The sequence below is a fragment of the Pristiophorus japonicus genome, unplaced genomic scaffold (assembly GCF_044704955.1).
Source record: "Pristiophorus japonicus isolate sPriJap1 unplaced genomic scaffold, sPriJap1.hap1 HAP1_SCAFFOLD_46, whole genome shotgun sequence".
Lineage (NCBI taxonomy): Eukaryota > Metazoa > Chordata > Chondrichthyes > Pristiophoridae > Pristiophorus > Pristiophorus japonicus.
The window spans coordinates 5,992,177-6,014,838 of record NW_027254363.1 but is presented as its reverse complement, the minus strand read 5'-3'; the positions used below and the strand labels follow the sequence as shown (position 1 = coordinate 6,014,838).

At 43.8% G+C, this 22,662-nt stretch overlaps 2 non-coding genes across 2 annotated transcripts; one reads left to right on the top strand and one right to left on the bottom strand.

Annotated features, from left to right (window-relative positions):
- Positions 1-5,223: 5,223 nt before the first annotated feature.
- trnas-cga (transfer RNA serine (anticodon CGA)) lies at positions 5,224-5,305 on the bottom strand. The gene has a single exon. It is a non-coding gene; the product is annotated as a tRNA-Ser (tRNA).
- Positions 5,306-8,331: 3,026 nt separating this feature from the next.
- trnar-ucu (transfer RNA arginine (anticodon UCU)) lies at positions 8,332-8,423 on the top strand. The gene is given in 2 exon segments: positions 8,332-8,368; positions 8,388-8,423. It is a non-coding gene; the product is annotated as a tRNA-Arg (tRNA).
- The last annotated feature ends 14,239 nt before the right edge of the window (positions 8,424-22,662 follow it).

The following is a 22,662-nucleotide window of genomic DNA, read 5'->3' as shown; positions in this document are numbered from 1 at the left end:
TCGATTATTCCAATCACAACCATTCCCCCCACAACCCCACCCCCCCACCCCCACCTCGTTATCATCAAACAATGTAGTCCCACAGAAGTTTCCTCATTGGCTGAGCACGCCGAGGGGGTTGCGACAGTCAATAGTTGTCGTATTCTGCGAGTGGGATCCGTCTCGTGACCCCATCCGTCCTTAAGCATCTTGTCGATTAAGCCCTTCCGGTCAACTGCGTAGAATTTAGTAACGGTGCCTTCCTCACCATAGTCTAATTATTTCCCCAACGCCATTCTGTGAGCTGGTTATGGGCGGTCTCACGGCACTGGCCCCTTCACACGACTTTAATCCTACCCAAGATCTCGGTTCTTCTAACTGCTTACTGACAAATACTAACCGGTCCTTTGTAGCAACAACATTGTCACCAACTTATAATTCCTACTTTAAAACGTATTACTGTAAAGTACCGCTTATTAAAATTGTGTCTTACCCGCTCCGCAGAACTCACTTGATTCAGATCTGTGCCCGATCTGATCATCGACTTCCAGTTCAACGAATTTGTGAGTGGTATTTAAAAGTCACTCACTCTTGTTGTGACCACTCCGCCAGGTCCCAACCGTGCCACAAAATCCTGCCGACTATGCTAAAAATGTTGGAGTACAAATCTATGTCAAAGAAGAAGACTCGAGACAACCGTCTGCTTTAAGTGGGAAAATACGCAAGTTTAATACATGTATTTGTCGCCGTGGCGACGTCTGAGATCTGTTCTCAGCTTCAGCAACCCATAAGCCCAGAAACTCCCCGACTGGCAAAGAGTGCCCCACATTTAAGATCGCAAACTACAACTGCGTGTTTCATCAAGGTTAATACAGAAAAATAGACACATTCCGCAATAAGGTACGTGAGACACTGAGGTCGTTGTTTAAACATTCAGTTCCCCTTTTATCAGCAGAAGAACAAGCAGATATCAGTAAGAACAAATGTGCAGCTGTGTGCCCCCTCCATCCATCCTTGTCATGCTTCACCTATCTTCATGACTCTGGTTCAGCGGATGTTGGAGTCCAAATTAGGTTCATAGCAGGCATAGCCAAAAAATTCCAGTACAACTGGCAAGGTGGGCAGAACAATAGCAAATGGAATTCAATCCGGATAAGTGTGAGGTAATGCATTTGGGGAGGTCCAACAAGGCAAGGGAATAACCATTAAATGGTCCATCACTGAGATGTGTCGATGAACAGAGGGACGTTGGAGTGCAGGTCCACATATCACTGAAAAGGCCTGGTACATAAGGTTGTTCGGAAGGCATGAGGAATACTTGTCTTTATTAGTCGAGGCATGGGATACAAGAGCAAGGACATTATACTTGAATTATAAAAAAACACAATTTAGGCCGTAGTACTGATATCTGCTTGTAGTTCTGGTCAGCACGTTTCTGGAAAGAGGTGCTTGCATTGGAAAGAGTGCTGTGGAGGTTTTCAAGAATGTTGCCTGGACTGCAGGCATTTGGCTAAGTAAAGAGTGCAGATGCTGCTTGTGCTTTCTTTGGAACAGAGCATGCTGATGTGAGACCTTATTGAGGTGTAGAAAATGATGAGAAGCCTGGATAGAGTAGATAGGAACACCTGTTTCCATAGCAGATAGGACACAAACTAGAGGCCATAGTATTAATGTTATTGGAGAGGATTCCACGAGTTATGAGGCGTAATTTATCCACCCTGAGTGTCGTAGCGGCCTGGAACTCACTGCTAGAGAGGGTGATGTGGGAAAAGTCCTCACCACATTTAAACAATAAATGGATGTGCAATTAAAGTGCCGTAACCTACCGCACTACGTCCCAAGTGCTGTAAATTGCGATTAGGCTAGTTAGCTCTTGGTTGGCAGTTGCAGACACGATGGGCCGAAATGCTCTCCGTCTGTGCTGTCAATTTATAAGATTCTATGATTCTGTATGCTATGTAATCCTATGTAACTCCATGTAATCCGATATAGGATAGGGGCAGAGGGTGGATATTCTGCTGATAGTTTTTCACCTCCGACTCCCTAAGCACTTTTCAATATCTAAAAGGCACAAATCTGAAGTGTTTTGGAATACATTTACTTAACTGGATGTGTGTAGCTCCAACGACACTGAAGATAGTCGACAGCTTCCAAGACAAAGCAACCCGCTTAATTCGCATCCGATCCCCCACCGAAAATATTCACTGCCTCCACCAGTGCCGCACAGTGACTGCATTGTGTACCATCTAGAAGTTGCACCGCAGCGACTTGCCAAGGCTTCTTCAACAGCATCTCACAATGCCGCAACCTCGTCCATCTTGAACGGCAACGACAGCAGGAGTTCGGGAGCAGCATCGCCTCCAAGTTACCCTCCTGGTTCCACACCATCCGGACTTGAAAATATATCACTGTTGCTTCATCATCAGTGGGTCAATTCCTGCAAGTCCATCCTTCACAGAACCTTCAACACATGGATCGTAGTGGCTCAAGAAGGCGGCTCACCACCACTTTCTCAAGAAAATCTGGATGAGCAATACATGCTGGCATTGCCAGCGATGCCAACATCCCAGGAATTAATTAAATTAACTTAAAAAATAAATGACTCTGTTTGGCAAGATTGCAGAGCTTTGGCCTGATCCGTCGGTTGTCGGTTCGCTTAGCCGTGTCTATAACATGATGTTCCCGCTAATTTTTGTGTATGTCGTCCTGTGTTCGAATGTCAGGTGGTTTGCACCTCACTTAAGAAGTCTGGTGCTGCTGCTGGCATTCTCTTCTACCATTCTCATGGAACAAGTGTCGGTCCTCTTTTCAGAAGTTGAAGGTGGAGTGAGAGATATATTGGGCCGTAAGAATGCAGATTGTGTGGAATTCTGTTGCTGCTAATGTCCGACAGCACCTCATGGATGACCAGTTTTGAGCTGCAAGATCTGTTCAGAATCGATCCCATTTAGCACAGTGGTAATGCCAGACAACACGATGCAGCGTGTCGTCCGTATGAAGAAAGGCCTTGTTATCCACAAGTACTGTGCAGTGTTCATAGAAACATAGAAACGTAGAAAATAGGTTCAGGAGGTGGCAATTCGGCCCTTCGAGCCTGCACCGCAATTCAATGAATTCATGGCTGAACATGCATCTTCAGTACCCCATTCCTGATTTATCGCCATACTCCTTGATCCCGCTAGTAGTAAAGACTGCATCTAACTCATGTGTGAATATATTTAGTGAATTGGCCTCAACAACTTCCTGTGGTAGAGAATTCCACAGGTTCACCACTCTCTGGGTGAAGAAGTTTCTCCCCTTCTCGATCCTAAATGGCGTATCCCTTGTCCTTAGACTGTGAGCCCTGGTTCTGAACTCCCCCAACAATTGTGCACATTCATCCTGCATCAAACCTGTCTAAACCCGTCAGAATTTTAAACGTTTCTGTGAGATTCCCTCTCATTCTTTTCAACTCCAGTGAATACAAGCCCAGTTGAGGCAGTCTTTCTTGATATGTCAGTCCCGCCATCCCGAGAGTCAGTCTGGTGAACATTCGCTGCACTCACTCAATAACAAGAATGTCCTTCTTCAAGTTAGGAGACCGAAACTGTACACAATACTCCAGGTGTGGCCTCACCAAGGCCCTGTACAACTGAAGAAACATCTCCCTGCCCTTGTATTCTAATCCCCTCGCTATGAAGGCCAACATGCCATTTGCTTCCTTAACCGCCTGCTGTACCTGCATGCCAAACTTCAATGACTGATGTACCATGACACCCAGGTCTCGTTGGACCTGCACTTTTCATAATCTGTCACCATTCAGATAATAGTCTGTCTCTCTGTTTTTACCACCAAAGTGGATAACCTCGCATTTATCCACATCATATTTCATCTGCCATGTATTTTCCCTCTCACCTCACCTATCCAAGTCACTCTGCAGCCTCATAGTATCAATTTCCCCAACACAATTTCCTGACGAATAAGGATATCCCTCAGTTCACTTCTTTCAAAACTGTCAAGGAAAGCTGTATCTGCGACAGACAGATTGGTGTGGAGGAGGTCGAGTAGGTTTTTCGCTGTTGGAGAGACAAAGCTAAGGGAGCTATGCACTGTCAGAGTTGCTGTCTTGAGGATGATATTTTAAACCGACGCCCAGTCTGCCCCCCGAGCTGGACATAAAGCATCTCAAGGCCACTATTAGGAACAAGAGCAGGTGTGTTCACACAGTGTCCTGGGACCAATATTTATCGCTCAACCAAAATCTGGCCTCTATCACATTGTGCTTTCATGATGGTGCAAATCTGCTTTTGCATTTCATACGTTACAACAGTGACCATTCCTTAAATGTCGTTCATTTGCTCTGTTGCGCTTTGTGAAATCCTGAGGTGAAAGTCGCGGTGGAAATGCTCGGTTTGTTTCTATTACAGCATCTGAAAAAGCCCCATGCGAACAAGGCTGATTAGCTCAGTTGCCTTCGAGCGTGGTGGTAATAATGATAACGTCATGATTTCGATCATCTTATTGTATATTTATTTTAATTTTGGGGGTGTGGTGCTGGTATATTAGTTTTATTATTTCAGAGCAGTATAAACATTGAGGAACGGAAATCACACGGGACTTGCAACACTTTGAAGCAATGCTACAAAACCTTAGTTCTGCCAAGAGCTCATGGACCTACGGAGTTATTCCATAATTTAATGAACAATTCCATACCCACAGGAACATTGTGCCATCTCGTATTTCAATCCGTGAATGGCTCGCTGCCGCCGATTGGTTTGTTGTGAAAAGTAAGCAACTGAAATAAATGCAATTCCCATGTGTTCGCTCGTTATCACCATTTGTTTTCTTTAAACCGCAGAGGGCGTTTGGACTAATTGTAAAGGTGTTTTACATCCCTGCAAATCCCGATGTTATCAGAAGATCGCAGGTTCGAGTTATTTTCGTCGTCGTTGTGTTAAATCTCGATCAACTTTACGAAGCCAAATCACATTCGCCCTCATCAGCTGACGGTGAATTCCACCTAAACATTGGAGGGATCTTTGTTAAAATGTAATTGTTTCATGATGCTTTCTATGAATATTCCTCACTGATGTTTGTAAACTGTTTCCTACAAACTAATCACTGTTTAATGCCGATAATGTATCAGTTTTTCCAATTCGATCTACTGCTTCGCGTCATTGAAGGGCAGTGCATGGAACGGTGATCACATTCTGGTCCAGTGATATCCATAGGGAAAACATTAAAAAAATAGGTTCGCTGCACAATCGCTGCGAGCAGAGCTTGAATGTGCGCGGGGAAACCCCTTTAAATTTCGAGTTCAATGCCTTAACCACTCGGCCATCGCAGCTACACAATGGGATTGTTCAATAGTCCAATGTTCGGTGCGAAATATCAGAAAAATTGAATCATATGCTTGCACTGTTGCATCTTCCAGTCGATGTGAAAATTAAATCGTACTATTGTAGATTCTCACAGCACAGAAGGGAGCAATTCGGCAAGACCTGGAAGGTTTTACTTATCGGGAAAACGGAACAAACTGGTGAACTTTTCAATGGAAAAGACAAGGCAGATACGGACTTTAACATTATGAATGGTTTTGGTCGGGTCGACACAGAAAAAATATTTACTATTGTACGCGAGTTGAGAAATAGTCGTCTTACATATAAGCCAGTCACTGATAAATTGAATAGAAAATTCAAGAGTAACTTCTTTCCCAAAGAGTGGATAGAATGTGGAAGATGCTACCACGAGGAGTAGCTGCGGCGATTAGCACAGATGCATTTAAGAGGGTGCACATCAGCACATGTGTGAAAAGTATTCGAAGAATATGCTGATCGGAGGCAGTGAAGTAGGGCGGGAGGGCGCTCGTGTGCTGCCTGCAAAACCTGTTGGGGAAAATGTTCTCTTTATATGTTGCAGAATCTATACAACATTAAGTAACATCACTTTTAAACATCAACAACAATATGCTCATATAGCGCCTTTAATGTAGTGAAATGTCCCAAGGCGCTTCACAGGAGTATTATGCAATAACAAGTTGACAACGACATGAATAAGTATAAATTAGCGCAGGTGTCAAAAACTAGTATGGTTGATATCGTGAAAGAAATCTGTGGACAGCTGGAAGACATCAATGAATTGACCACGTGTGCAGGACAATGGCTAATTGAATTTAAGTCGGAGAAGTGTGAGATAGTACATTTTGTGAGGGCTAATAACGGCAAGGGAATAAACATTAAATGGTAGGTGACTGGAAAGGGCAGAGTAGCAAAAGTACCTTGGAGGGCATGTCCACAGATCCCTGCTGGGAGCAGGCCAGGTAGATAAGGTGGTTAAGAAGCAACACGGAATGCTTGCCTTTATTAGCAGAGCCACAGAGTACAACCGCGGGGACGTTGTACTTGAACTGTGTAAAACATTAGTTAGGCAACAACTAGAGTACTGTGTATTGTTCTGGTCACCGAATTGCAGGAAATATCTGATTGCACCCGTTAGCGGCAGAGTAGTTTTTTTGCGAATGTTGCCTGGACTGGAGAATTTAGATATGAGGAAAGATTGGATAGGCTGGGCTTGTTTTCTTTGGAACAGAGGAGCCTGTGAGTGGACCGTACTGAGGTGTATAAAATTATGAGTGGACCTTGTAGTGTGCATAGGACGGATTTATTTCCCTTATCAGTATGATCAACAACCAGGAGGCATTGATTTAAAGTCATTGGTGGGAGGCTGGAGGGGCTATGAGGTGAAATACTTTCACCCAGATGGTGCTGCTGGTCTGAACATCACTGCCTGAAAGGGTGGTAGAAGCAGAAGCCATCAACCAATTTACAAATTACTTCGATGTGCTCTTGAAACGCCATAATCTACAGGGATATGGACAAAGAGCTGGAACGTGTGAATCGACTGGATAGCTCTTTGATGGACTGAGCGGAAACGATGAGCTGAAATGACATCCTTCCGTTCTATAAATAGCTATGAATCTCTGAGAGGACGAGGTGAAGTCGGGTAGAAGGGGGCTCGTGTGGAGCATTAACTCTGGCAAATTCAGTTGTGGAAAATGGTCCCTTTCTGCGGCGCAAACTATATAACATTTGGTAAGACACCTTTGAGACAACAACAACAAATTGTATTTCTACAGCACCTTTAATGTAGTAACACGTCCCAAGGCGCTTCACAAGAGTATTATGGGATAATAATTTGACTGCGTTCCGCATAAATGGAAATTCGTGCATTGGACTAAAAGATTGGTCAAACAGTTATGGTTTATAATGATCAAGAAAGCTGTACACTGAGGAGATATCAATGAATTGTCAGGTGGGCTGAAAATAGACTAATGGAATTCAATCTGCAAAGTGTGAGGTATTGAATTTCGGGAGTGCTAATAAGGCAAGGGAATATACATTAAATGGTAGGTCACTGAGTAGTGCAGAGGAGCAAAGTGGTATTCGAGTGCAATTCCACCGATCCCTGTTGGTAGCCGACCATGTAGATATTGTGGTTAAGAAGCACCACGGAATACTTGCCTTTATTAGCTGAGCTATAGAATACAAGAGCGGGGAAGTTAAGCTTGAATTTTATAAAACACGAGTTGGGGCACAACTGGAGCACTACATGCTGTTCTGGTCAGCGCATTACAGGAACAATCTGATTGCACTCGTGAGTGTAGGGAGTTGATTTTCGTTGATGTTACCGGGAATGGATAATTTTGCTCTGATTAAAGATTGCATCGGCTGTGGTTGTTGTTTTGGCACAGAGGAGGCTGAGAGGGGACCTCATTGAAGTGAATAAAATTATGAGTTGCCTCGATAGAGTGCATTGATAGGATATATTTCCCTTAGAAGTGGTTAACAAACAGGGGGCACAGATTGAAAGTAATTGGTAGGAGGGTAGAGCGGATTTGAGGGGAAATGCTTTCATACAGAGGGTGGTGGGGGTCTGGAACTCACTGCCTGAAAGGATGGGAGAGGCAGAAGCCCTCACCACATTTAAAAATTAGATGGATGTGCACTTGACGCGGCGCAATCTTCTATGCTAGGAACAAGAATTGGAAAGTGGGATTCGGCTGGATCGCTCTTTTCAGACAGGGCGCACATGGTGGGCTGAAATGGCCTCCGTCCGTGCTGTAAATTTCTATGAGTCTCTGACAGCACATCATTTTAAAATAGACACAGAATGATCCAGAACTGACGGCACATCCCGTTTAAACAGACACAGAATGATCGAGTTGCGATGAAAGTTCATCGACCTGAAACATGAAAATTGATTCTCTCTCCGCAGATTATTCCTGGTCTTCTTTAGTGTTTTCAGATTTTTCAGTTTTGAGTTACAATTTCGGCATCAACACTATTTTACTTTTGTATTCGTTTAGCAAACGGAGGCTCTGTGGCGCAATGGATAGCGCATTGGACTTCTAGTGAGAAGTTTAGTAAGGTATTCAAAGGTTGTGGGTTCGAGTCCCACCAGAGTCGTATTTTGCGTCAGGCTTTCCTGTTTACTGGGCCGCACAATGCATTTTGCAGCATATCAACAATTCAGAGAGGGAAACTGCTGCCAGAGCACTTCTTCTTACAATCCCATCCACTTTTCCTCTGATTTTTCTTAGCGCCCTGAATCGATTACACAGAAGCAGGAGCAGGCCATCGAGAATGCAACACATGGACAGCAGGAGTCCATTACCCCCCCAAGCTAGTTGCAATGCACAGGAGGAAGCCATTTAGCTCCTGGAGACTGTTATACAGGGACAGAAGGAGGAAAGTAACTCTTCGGGATTGAGCCAGAAGAGAGGAAGAAGTCATCCAGCTGCTTAAGCCTGTTGTACAAGAAGATTCGAAGCCCATTTACCCCTCGAAACTGTTGCATAGAATGAGTATGAGGCATTTCAGACCCACGAACCTGTTTTCCTGGTTTCATCAAGCACATTACACAGGGTGCGGGGGGCAATCATAAAAGCATGATGTTTATTTTAATGCAAGAGTAATCCAGAGAGAGGAATTCACCGCCCAACACGAAAGCAGTGGAATTTAAATTCAATTATATAAAGCTAGAAATTTACAAGTATCAGTAATGGTGACCATTTTCGTAACACACCCATATTGTTTACTAGTCTGCTTTAGTGTTGGAAAGCTGCTGTCCTTACCGGTGCAGGCCTATATGCGACTCCAGAACCACAGCAACGTGGAAATGGCCCAGTGAGTTAAAGGTGCATGTGGTGGCTCACCACGATATTCACAAGAGCAACTAGAGATGAACAACAGAGGCTGCCCTCACTAACGTTGCCCATATGCATGAATTTATAAAATAATCATTTGAACCTCTAGTTTGTTAGGCAGGAGAAAAACATGCCTCAAGCTAGGTCAGCGAATGCAGAGTCAGGAGACAACTAGATGAATGGATAAATAACTGGCTTCAAGACAGAAAGCAGAGAGTAGGGGTAAAAAATAGCTTTTCATTGTGGCAGATGTTGCGTAGTGGTGTTCCACAAGATCGGTGCTGGAATAACTGTTGTTCACAATTTCTATTAAAGATTTAGACCTGCAAATCAAAAACAACAATTTCAAAATGTTGCAGATGACACCAAATCAGGAGGATGGTCAATTCCGTGGAGGACTTCAACAAACTAAATGAGGACATATACAAGCTTACAGAATGGGCATATAATTGGAAAATGAATTTCAAACCATATAAATGTGAGGTAACACAGTTTGGTAGGAAGAATTGGGAAGAATTGGAGGGTGCCAGTCTGGGGGGCGTAGAGGAACAAAGGAATTTCGGAGTTCAAATACACAAAACTCTAAAAGTTACAACACATGTTATCAACCCAATAAAAAAGCAAACCAAGCAAGAGGATTTATTTCTTGATGTATTGAATTGAAAAGTAGCAAAGTTATGCTGAACTTGTATTTAATCTTGGTTTAACCAAACTTAGGGTACTGCTTACAGTTCTGGTCGCCAGATTATAAAAAGGAAATAGAGGCATTGCAGAGTTTGCAGGGCAGAGTTAGAACGATGGTACCAGAACAGACGGCATATTTATATCAGGAAAGGATGAACAGACGAGTCTTTTTTCTCTTGAAAATAGAAGGCTGTGGGATCAGTCTCTAAAAAGGTACTGGGAGAGTGAGGGATGTGCTGGGCCATAATGTTACATATTGTGAGGAATAAAATTCAGCTGCTGCTGATGTCCGACAGCACCTAATGGATACCCATTTTTCAGCTGCTGGATCTGTTCTGAATCTATTCCATTTAACACGGTGGTAGTGCCAGAAAATATGTTGCAGAGTGTCCTCCGTGTGAAGACAGGACTTTGTATCCACAAGTACTGTGCTGTGTTCACTCCTACCAAGAAAGCCGTGGACAAATGCATCTGTGACAGACAGGTTGGTGAGGAGGAGGTCAAGTCGATTTTTCACTATCGGAGTGGCAGTAGAGAGTGAACACTGCACTGTCGGAGTTGCTGTCTTTCGGATGAGATCTTAAACCCAGGCCCGGTCTGCCCTCCGAACTGGACCTAAAAATTTCCCAGGCCACTATTCCGCAGAAGAGCAGGAGAGTTCACCCCAGTGTCCTGTGGTCAATATATATCACTTAACCAACAGCTGGTCATTATGACGTCGTGCGTTCTTGATAGTGTAAATCTGCTTTTACATTTCCTATATTAGAACAGTGGCCACACTTTAAAAGTATTTAACTGGCTGTGTAACGCTTTGGGAACTTTTGATATGACAAGAGCTGTAGAAATGCTCGTTTTTTCTTTTATAGCCAATAAAAGTGCAAGTTAACATGGCGGGTTAGCATGGTTGATTAAAGTGTGGCGTTGATAACTACAAGGCCGTGTGTTCTAACCCTGTTGATGCCTTTAGTTGTTATTTTTTGAGGACGTGGAGGGCGTTGCGAGTATCTTAGCTTTAATATTTTACAGCAGCTTAAACATTTAGTAATGAAACTTACACAGTTACTGCAATAATTTGAAACAATGCTGCAAAATCCTAGTTCTTTCGAGAGCACATGGACCTGCAGAATGTTTCACGCATTTAAAGGACAATTGTATTATCTCCTTTATTTTGGGACTTCTCGTAATTCAATCAGTGAATGGCTCAATGCCGCTGATTGGTTTGCAGTTCAAAGTATGGAACTGAAATATATACAATTCCCGTTTGTAATCGCTCATTCTGAGCATTATTCTGCTGCGAACTGCAGGGTCACGTAATTAATGGATAAAGCCTCTGACTTTGGCGCAAAATCTGATGTTATCAGAAGAATGCAGGTTTCAGTCCTGCTGCAGTCGTTTTTGTCAACTCATCAGCTGAAGATGATTTCCACCTCAACCTTACAGGGCTCTTTTTCGAAAGGCATTATTTGCATGTAGTTTATATTTCTCAATGATCTTTACAACAATCACTAATTTTGAACAGGCTCGGGATCAAATAATCAGTTTGCTCGAGAATCGCTGAGCGCAGGCATCGAACCTGCACGGTGAAATCCCATTGGATTTTAAGTTTAATGCCGAAGCCACTTGGTCATTGCAGCTACAGAATATGCTTTAATTAATTGTCCAGTGTTCGGTGCTAAATATCAGACAATTGGCCTGCATGCTTGTCCGGTTGCATGTCTCAGTCGATGTGAAATACTAAATTGTAGAATCATAGAAACTCACAGCACAAAAGGAAGCAATTCGGCCAGAACTGAAAGGATTTACTTATGGGGACAGACTCAACTGACTCGGGAGCTTTCCCTGGAAAAGACAAGGCAGGTATCTTTAGCATTATGACGCGGTTTGATCGGGTCGACAAGGAGAAAATATTTGCTCCGATGCAGGATTTCAGAATAGAGATCATAAATATAAGATTGTCACCGATAAATTCAGTTGGCAATTCAAGAGTAATTTCGTAACAAAGAGTGGGTAGGATGTAGAAGATGACACCACGAGCAGGAATTGATGCGAAGAGCACAGATGCATGAAAGGCGCAGCTACCTAAGCACATGAGTGAGAAAGGAATAAGGATATGCTATAGGATGAGGTGAATGTGGCAAGTGTGGAGCATTAACTCCGGCAAAACCAGTTGGGGAAAAAGTATTTTCTGTGATGCAATTTCTACGTAAAATTATGCATCACCCCTTTTAAACAACTCCATCCACTTGTATTAATATAGCAACTTTAAGGTTGCGAAAAGTTCCAAGGCACTTCACAGGAGTATTATGCAATACAAATTCGGCACTGAGCCACATAATTAGAAATTAGTGCAGGTGACGAAAAGCTTGGTTAAAAAGGTATGGTTGATAATGAGGAAGAAAGCTGTAGACTTGCAGGAACATATCAATGAACTGATCAGGTGAGAAGAAGAGTGGCTCATGGATTTCAACCCGGAGGAGTATGAGCTAATGCATTTGGGGAGATCTAATAAGGCAAGGGAGTACACATTCAACGGGAGGACGTTGGAGTGCATGTCTACTGATCCTTGAGGGTAACAGGCCAGGGAAATAACATAAATAAGAAGCAAAACAGTATGCTTGCCTTTATTAGTCGAGACATAGAATACAAGATCGGGGAAGTTACACGTGAACTGTGTAAAGCACCAGTTCGGCCACAGATAAAGTACTGCGTGCTTTTCTGAAAACCGCATTACAGGAATGATCTGATTGCACTCGTGAGTTACAGTTTCGGCTTACGAGAATGTTGACTGGACTGGAGATGGTAGTTGTCTGGATCGATTGGATGGGCTGGGGTTGTTTTCTTTGGGAAAGTGGAGGCTGAGGAGGGACCGTATTGAAGTTTAGAACATTATGAATGGCCGAGATAGAGTGCATAGGAAGGGTTTATTTCCCTTTGCAGGGTTGGAACAAAACATGGGGCATAGACTCAACGTGATTGGTAGGATTGTAGAGGGGTTTTGAGGGAAAATGTTTCCACCAGGTGGTGGTGGGTATCTGGAACTCATTGCCAGAAAGGAATGATAGAGGCAGAAGCCGTCGCCACATTTAAAAATTATTTGGATATACACGTGAATACAGTAACCTACAAAGTTACAGACCGAGAACTGGGCAGGGGTTTCGGCTAGCGAGCTCTTTATCGGACGTCACGGACACGATGGGTTGATATGGCCTCCTTCCGTGCTGTAAATTACTATGCTCTATGACAAAACAATTGTGTTAAACAGACAAATATTGATTCGCTACTGAAAGCACTTCCCTTTTAAACGAACACAGAATGTTTCTGCTCTGACTCCACATCTCTTTTAAACAGACAAGTTGCGATGAAAGTTCATTGACCTGAAACTTTAACTCTATCTCTCTGTCCACAGATTATGCCTGATCTGCTGAGTGCTTGCAGAGTTTTCTGTTTTTCGTTCAGATTTCCGGCATCAATACTATGTTACTTTTGTATTGCTGCAATATTTGGCCGCTCTGTGGCGCAATTGATAGCGCATTGGACTGCTAATCAATGGCATATAAGGCATTCAAAGTTTGTTGTATCGATTCCCACCAAACTAATTTATTCTGAGTTATCTTGGCACCTTGATTATGTTATACAGGAGCAAGCAATCGAGCCTGTTCCACAGGAATTGGTAAAATCCATTAATCTTTAATGCCGGTTACAAAGGACAGGAGGAAGGCAATCAGCTGCTTGTGCCTGTTGTATAAGAACAGTCGAAATCTATTCGGTCGCACGGAGCAGTTTCATAGCAATGGTAAACCCTTCACCTGTGCACAAGGGCAGGAGGTGTCGATTAACCACTCGAGCTTGAGGCACAGGCCAGGCAGAAGCAGTTCAGCTGCATAGGCCTGTTCGACAAGAGGAGAAGAAGTCGATTTAACCAGTCGAATCTGTTGCATCTGAAAAGGAGGAATTATTCAGCCGCCAACCCCTCGAGTACATTATAACCCGAGGACAATCATAGCAGCATGATGGTTAGGTCGCTGGACGAATAATGCACAAATGAAATAACAGCCCACCACGAGAGCAGGGGAATTTAAATTCAATGAAATAAATCGATAATTTTAAAACAAACCCACCTGGTTCATTAATCTCCATTCGGGAAGGAAAGCTGCAGTCCTGAAAAGACTGGGCATTAATTTGACTCTTTAACCACAGCAATCTGGTTGACTCTTCACGGTTCTCTGAAATGGCTGCGCGAGCCACTCAATTGCAAAAGGTGACTCACCACCACTTCACAACGGCAGTTAGAGATGGGCAACAAATGGTTCCCCTGCTGGCGATGACCACATGCATGAATGAATAAAATAAAATTTAGAAAGCAGCGAGTATGAGAAAAAGGTAGTTTTTCATAGCGGCAGAAGGTGGGTATTTGTGCTCCACAAGAATCGAGTCTGCGACCACTGTTGTTCACCATTTACATGAAAGATTTAGAACGAGGAATCAAAAACACAATTTCTAAATTTGCGGATGACACCAAATTAGAGAGTGGGATAGTTAATACTGAGGACGACTGCAACACATTTAAGGAGGACATTAATAATTTGCAGAATGTGCAGATAATTGGCAAATTAATTTCTAACTATATAAATGTGCGGTATTATATTTTGGAAGGGGAATGGGGAGGTCACTTATTACTTGGCGGGGGGGGGGGTAGTGGCACAGTCTAGTTGCTGCAGAGGAACAAGGGGAACGCGAAGTACAATTACACAAAACTGTAAAAGTTTCGACACAGGTTATCAAGGCCACACAAAAGCAAAGCAACCAATAGGATTTATTTCTTGACGTATAAAATTGTAAAGTGAAGACATTATTCTAAAACTGTATCGAACGTCAGTTTGACCACACGTAGAGGACTGTATACTGTTCTCGTCGTCATATTATAAAAACGGAATAGAGGCATTGCAGAGGATGCACAGAAGATTTACAAGGATAATACCAGAAGAGCCAGCGGATCAATATCAGAGTAAGATCAACAGGCTGGCTCATTTTCCCTTGAACGGTGGTGACCTAATCGAGACATTTAACATTATGAAAGGTGTTGATGATGTATACAATAGGAATGTCCCACTTGTCGCTAAGAACATAACCAGAGGCCATCATTATAAGATTGTCACCATTAAATCAGATGGGGAATTGATAAGAAACTCATAATCCCAAAGCAGGGCGACATCGTGGAACTCGCTACTACAGGGAGTGGTTGAAACGAATAGCATCATTGCATTTAAGGAGATGCAAGACAAGCCTTTTACAGTAGAAGGGAATAGTGGGTTCGGCTGATAGATTTAGATGAGGAAAGACGAGAAGAGGCTCCAGTGCAGCATACCGACTGGCTGAGTTGAATGGCCTCTGCAAGTGCCGTATATGCGAAATAATCCAATGTAATCCTAAGTGTGCTTATTGCACATGAACTGGAAGAAGCCATACAGGACCTTAAATCTTTGACACAGGAGCAGGCTCTCATCCCCTCAAACATGTCCAATAGGAACAGGAGGCAGCCATTCAGCTTTTTAGGCATCTTACAAAAGAACATGAGGCGGGTGTTTCAGCATCTTCCAGACAGTTTTTGGAATAGGGAAACGCTATTCAGTCCCTCGAAACTGTTGTATAGGAACAGGAGGAGGCCATTGAGCCCATATAGTTTGTTTCACTGGAAAAGCAGTAGGACATTCAAAATCCCGAGCCTGTTATATAGGAAAAGGAGAAGAATATACAGCACATAGAGGCAGGTTACACAAGAACAGGAGAAGTTCATTCAGCCACTCAAGCCAAGCCTGTTGCATAGGCGCTGAAGGAGGCCATTCATCCCCTTGACCAAGTTACACAGTTGCGGGATGAAACTTAGTGCATGGCAGCACAGTGGTAATGTTATTGTATTTGTATTTCAGAGACATAATTACAAATCCAACCATGGCGGCTGGGGAATTTAATTCAGTTCATTAAACAAATCTGGAATTAAAAAGTCGTTATCCTGTCTTTACTCATGCAACTTGATCAGCATAATGCTCTATTTCCTTCTCCCTCAAAATCTTAACTAACCCACCCGTTAAATGCATCGACACTATTTGCTTCAACCATTCCCTGTGGCAACGAGTTCCACATTTTCACCACTATCTGCGTAAATAATTTTTATTTGACTTTGTGGTGAGTATCTTATATTGATGCCCTCTGGTTTTGTTCTAAAGCACAACTGGAAATACTCTCACTGTAATTGCTCAGTCCAAGTATTTGATAATTTTAAGAGCTTTATTCGGTGAACCTCAGCCTTCTCTTTTCAAGGTAAAATAAACCGGGCATGTTCATCATTCCCTGTTCTGGATACCCTTGCATTTATGGCATCTTCATCGTTAATCTTTTTTTCTGCCCTCTCCTGTGTCTCTTGTTGTGGATTCAAAATACCAGCGCGACCCAAGTCTAATAAAGTATAAAATTATATTTTTTTTCGAATACCTATACCTTGGCCAAGGGAGAACAGCAGTTTGAATTGAGTTCACGCAACCCATTAATGCCTCCTTGGCTTGTGGCGATCAGCTCTCAGTACTTAATGCCAAAAAATGCAATTCACTAAGTCACCTGCTCCACTACACTGAGGAATTTTACACTTTGCACCTATGAAACAACAAGCCATGTTTAATGTTATTCAACAACTAGCCTAACCGCAAGTCTGCATTTTATATCTATCTTTATTAAGCTTGCCACCACATCCTCTTGCAGATAATCTGCTTTCTGATTGGCATTGCGTGTTGTTGCCCGACAAAAACGACTTGACATGCTTTTTTCCCTGATGCTGATCCTGAAACTCAATATTACGACTTGTCCATTTCGGAACACATTTCACAGACTGCAACATTATTCCACTCTGGTGGTTTCTAAAATTCCTACTTCAATTCCCCCTCTGGTCCTTGGCTCCCCCGAGCCCATGAGACCAGTAGAGCGAAGCTATCTAATGCTTTAGACTTCCCGCTGCATTTTGCAGTGATCTGCCACCAGGTTTGTGATGTCTATTTCTTAATCCGGGGTATTACTGTCTCACATGCAACAACAGTCTATCTTTCTCTTGCATGCGTGTCATTGCTTTAGTTTGCTGCTGGTGTCTACACTTTCTACAAGCTGCACATGCCATTATCAACCAGAATAGTGCCAAAATCAGTTGAAATGCCACCAATAAGTGAGAAATGATACGTATCCATGGCTGGATATTTTCTTTCAGTCCCCAGTTTCATGCCTTCTCGTACCAGGTTGTACTTTGAAGGTTTTTCCAATGTCCTAAACCAGTTCGCGCCGTTACTGTTTGAGCACGTGATATAGATTTATACTTGCAGGCAGAAGATCCTTTATGTCTCTCACGTCCTCGGGCAGGTGGGGTATTGGTGCAGTCAATTCACTTTCATATGGGTGCTAATCTTGTTTAATGTCATCATTCAGTCTCAGGCTAATGGTTTCTCGAGCATGGACATACTTCATTCGTGCTCCTCCGATTGTTACTGGTAGCATCGGGGTGAAGCAGAATTTGGGGTTAGTGATATTACAGAGATAATTTCCATTGGCATAAGTTGGCTGGTGGGTTACCACACAGTATTCCCCCTTTCCGCGTTAGGCTGAGTGGGTGTATTCGGTTCTGATGAGTTTATTTCTAAGCCACACCCGATGGTTTAATTAAATCCGCACCCATCCTCGCTTCCTCAGCCTACTGAATGTTGACATATAGTTAGACATCATACGCTGCGGCACCCTGATAATGTGACCCCTCTCAGGATCCTTTCCGTTTGATGGCATACTGATCCATTGGTTAATAGCGCATGCAGTTCTCACCCGGGATTAGGCCCAGTTTTCTACCTCTAACTGGGGGTGTGATCCAACCTCCACGTTCGTCATTACCAGAGTCATTTGGACTATCCCCACGAGGGCAGAAAGTGAATCTTTGCATCAGCCGGTTAACGGAAAAAATATTGTCATTCCTTTCATGGTGCACACGTACAGTGACCCTATGTGCTGTGCTCGGTGAAAAGGCTGGGTGCTGTTAATCCATTCCGGGAGTTCACCCGTGTGCATTTTGTACAGGTTCTCCCTTACCTGCCCAATCATCCATACCCCACAAGCGTGGCAGAGGTCTCGCTGAACCTCTGCCTTTTCTGCAGTGAATTATCAGTCAATCTAGCGATTAATGGTGGCAGCATGGCCCTGCAGGACTGTAATCTTTTTGACTAAGCTCCCTGCTGTCAAATCGCCTCTTTGACGGCATCTGTCTTCCCCTGCAGCAAATTCCTGACTGTATCTTTAAGACTTTCCAATTGTCACTGTATAGCTTGTATACCAAGGGCATTTATAAATCAGGTTCCCGTATTGACACTTGTTAAGACGTCATTGATCAGACCACGTTTCTGTCTGTAGGTCTGAACCGCTTACAGAGTGCTCCGGTATCTGGATGCTCATGAGGCATCCCGGATTCTATCAACACTATGCTTAGCATTCGAGTGTGAAATGCCCGTACGTTGAGATCACATTTTTCTGTTAGCCCTATGTCCGTCAGGTTTACTATTACAGCTAATATCTCATGGTATATATATTTTCTTACAATTGGATTCCCTCCGTTTTCAGGACGACCCTGCATGATGGTCCTGCGTTATGTGTGGAACATTCTAACGGTTTCGTTGGTGTTGGTGAGGCGGGCGGTGCCGTCGTTAATGGTCACTCGTCTGCCCATCTCACACGTATTATTGGCGAGGGACTTGACCTGTCTTTTTAAATGCAATTATAATATCTGGGTCGAAATGTTCGTTCTGCCATGACGCATACCGTAATTACATTAGACTTATGAATTATAACTTGTGAATCTGCATCATATTATTGTTCCATTTTTTTTTGCATGATTCCTTGAATTCTTTATGGTCATAATAATGTTTGCGATAATAGTTGCGATCGATAAGGAGTGTCCATATAAAGACACGAACAAGTTTATAGGATATACATGCCGTTCTGTGTGATATCACAGAGATTCCTAAGATTTTCGGTTGCACCCATGAGCATCTTCGGATGGTGTCAGACTAATGTCCACCAGACCTCATTCTAAACGAAATATCCCCGCTATGTGGATTCCAACTCCCACAATTATTCGCCTGAATTCGGGAACCATGGGTCTTCCTCGTGGTGTGGATCCGTTGTCTGGATCATCCATATCAGTATCATCATCGGCCAGGCCGTCCTGTAAAAGGGACGGACGCCCTTGTGCTATTCGCTACATATCACTGTATCTTTTCAACTGGGACCAAAGTTTCGACCGTCCTACTCCATTCATATCCACACATGCACAAGTATCACCACTGATCAATATCTCGTGTGGTCCTGACCACTGCGGCGCAAACCCAGTTTGTCCCAGTAGCCCCTTAACCATTACTGTCTACACCACTTGGGGATTATCTACCTGGGACTCTAACTCTTCGTATTCATGCCGGCCTGCCTGCCGTTCTCTTACTTCCTGCCTCATATCAATAATTTCCTTACTTAACTCCATTACATATCTCCTAATCTGATCCCGCAATTGACCCACATCTGACTCTCCTGTAATTGTAACATCGGGCAGTCGCAATTGCCCGACCAGGCATGAGTTCACATGGAATTACTCCTGTTGTTTGTTCAGGTGTTGCCCTTCGTCTCATCAGGATAGCAGGGAGAGGATCAGCCCAAGCATGTCCGTTTCTTGGATTGCTTTTGACAGGCATGTCTTTATTCTCCGATTCATATGTTCTACCACCGCCGAACTGTCCGCGTAGTAGGGGATGTGAAATTAATCTTCATTACTCAATATGGTGCAAAGTAATTTTACCATCTGTCCTATGAAATGGGTTCCCTGATCGGAGTTGATTTCGTTGTGGATGCACCAGCGGGGAATCACTTCCTCGGCTACGACACGACCTGCTGTGGTTGACGTACAGTTTCGGGTGGGGGAAGCTTCCACCCACCGTGTAAACAAATTAATTATTTCGAGACAGTATTTGTTTCCTCTCGAGTTTGGCAGTCGTCCCGTGAAATCAATTTCTATTTTCTACCATGACCCTCGCGAACGTGTTTGATGGGCCATTCTAAATTTAATGGTTTTTCCCAGATTATGTCGGGCACAGGAAATGCATTGCTGGCATTATTTATCAATGTCTCGTCCCATGCCTGGCCACCACCAATCCTTCGAGACACTATTGATCATGGCATTTCGCCCGGCATGGTTAATGCCGTGGTGCAGTTCCATGAGCATTTTCCTGATACAAGTGGGGTCTGCCACCTTACCGTCCGTTCTCCACACGGAGTCTGGATCTGGTGCCCCTCCATGTCTTTTCGATTTGTCTTTTCCACATAACTTACATCTGCAAGTAATTTTGTAATATCAATATCTTCTTTAGTGATGATGCACGTTACTGATTCTCCCTCACTTCAGATGAAACTGTTGCCTCCTGCGTTGCCTTACTACAGAATCATTACCTCTCTAGACATAATCTATCACTTTCTGATGGCCTTTGACCTTTATTACCGCTGCCACGGCGGGTTCACTCGCCGTGTCTAATAGCAGCCAAATTCGGCCTTCAGGTTTGATGGCCTCCCCGCCGGAGATGACAAATTCTCGCCTTCCCCAGGCGGTCCACTAGTCATGGAGTACTCCAAAAGCATAGCGGCTGACTGTGTAGATATTTACCCTCATGCCTTCAGCTAACTGGAGGGCTTCTGTCAGGGCAGTGAGTTCTGCCACTTGTGCAGAAAGTCCTCCGTCCAGTCTCCGAATAAGGACAGGGTGAAGCGCTCCATTGACCACCGCCCAACCTGTATGTCGGGACATTTGGAGATATTTGCGGGACCCGCCCACATGAAAGATTAAAACGGGGTCCTCGAGTGTGATCTCAGATATATTACGGTGTGAGTCTTCCCACTCTCGGGTGCGTCACTCATGGGGTTCATTTGTGGTCAGGTTACCCTCTGCAGGGTCCTCCCCTGTGTCTCGTACTATTTTAACGGTCTCATCATTGGAGAGTGAAACTGTCTCCCATTTAGCCTGCGTACATTGGGTTAGGGTTAGGGTTAGGGTTAGGATCTCAGTTTTCCGGTGTTGAGCATTTCTACCAGCGTGTGTTTAGTGTGCTGTACAATTTCCCCGTTTATCACTAGCGGTTCACCGATTTTCTCTGCCTACCTTGTGAAATCAAGAGCTGCCACACACTGGAACAAACCGACTGGCACGAGTGGCTTTTGGGTTGAGTAATAGGCTTGAGGACGCATCCGGTCCCCATACATCTGAGTGATCGGCGCCCTGTAGAATCCTTCTTGATTTTCGCCGTAACTGTGGAAAGATATGTCGATGTTCGGGAGACCCAGGCCAGGCAAAGATATTAAGGCTACTTTCAGATTACCATATGCTGTTTCCTGCTCCGGGCCCCACTCTACACTTTGTAGGGAGTGTTTCCCCGCTTTTACCAGTTTCTGCATTGGATCAACTATGGCTGCGAAATTGGCTATAACGCTTCTGCAGTAATTAAGGAGTCCCAGTACTTTCCATACCACTCGGAGCGTCTTTGGACGGGACATGATTCTCATAGCTTCTTTCCTATCTCCAGACTGTATTCCAGTCCCTTTTGCTATCCCATGTCCCAAATATTGTCCCACTTGGGATTTCTGGGGATTGATTTTAATCCCGCCCTTTGTAGGGTTTCACGATTTCTATGAGAACATAGAATTATAGAAACATAGAAAATAAGTGCAGGAGCAGGCCATTCGGCCTTTGAGCCTGCAACACCATTCAATGAGTTCATGGCTGAACATGCAACTTCAGTACCCAATTCCTGCTTGCTAGCATTGCCCCTTGATCCCCCGAGTAGTAAGGACGACATCTAACTCATTTTTGAATATATTTAGTGCATTGACCGCAACAACTTTCGATGGGAGAGAAATCCACAGGTTCACCACTCTCTGGGTGAAGAAGTTTCTCCTCATCTTCGTCCTAAATGGCTTACCCTTTGTCCTTAGACTGTTGCCCCAAGTTCAGGACTTCCCCAACAATGGGAACATTTTTCCCACATCTAACCTGTCTGAAACCGTCGGAATGTTAAACGTTTCAATGAGACCCCTCTCATTCTCCTGAACTCCAGTGAATACAAGCCAAGTTGATCCAGTCTTTATTGATATGTCAGTCCCGCCATCCCGGGAATCAGTCTGGTGAACCTTCGCAGCACTCTCTCAATTGCAGTAATGTCCTTCCTCAAGTAAGGAGACCAAAACTGTACACAATACTCCAGGTGCAGCCTCACCAAGGCCCGGTACAACTGTAATAACATCTCCCTGCCCCTGTACTCGATTCCCCTCGCTATGAAGGCCAACATGCCATTTGCTTTCTTAACCTCCTGCTGGTCCTGCATGCCAACAGTCAATGACTGATGTACCATGACATCCAGATCTCGTTGCACCTCCCCTATTCCTCATCTCTCACCATTCAGATAATAGTCTGTCTCTCTGTTTTTAACACAAAGTGGATAAACTCAGATTTATCCACAATATACTTCACCTGCCATGCATTTGCCCACTCACATAACCGATCCAACTCACTCTGCAGCCTCATAGCATCCTCCTCGCAGCTCACACTGCCACCCAACTTAGTTTCATCCGCAAATATGAAGATACTACATTTAATCCCCTCGTCTAAATCATTAACAAAAAATGTAAACGGCTGGGGCCACAGCACAGAATCTTTGGTACCCCACTAGCCACTGCCTGTCATTCTAAAAAGCACCCATTTACTCCTA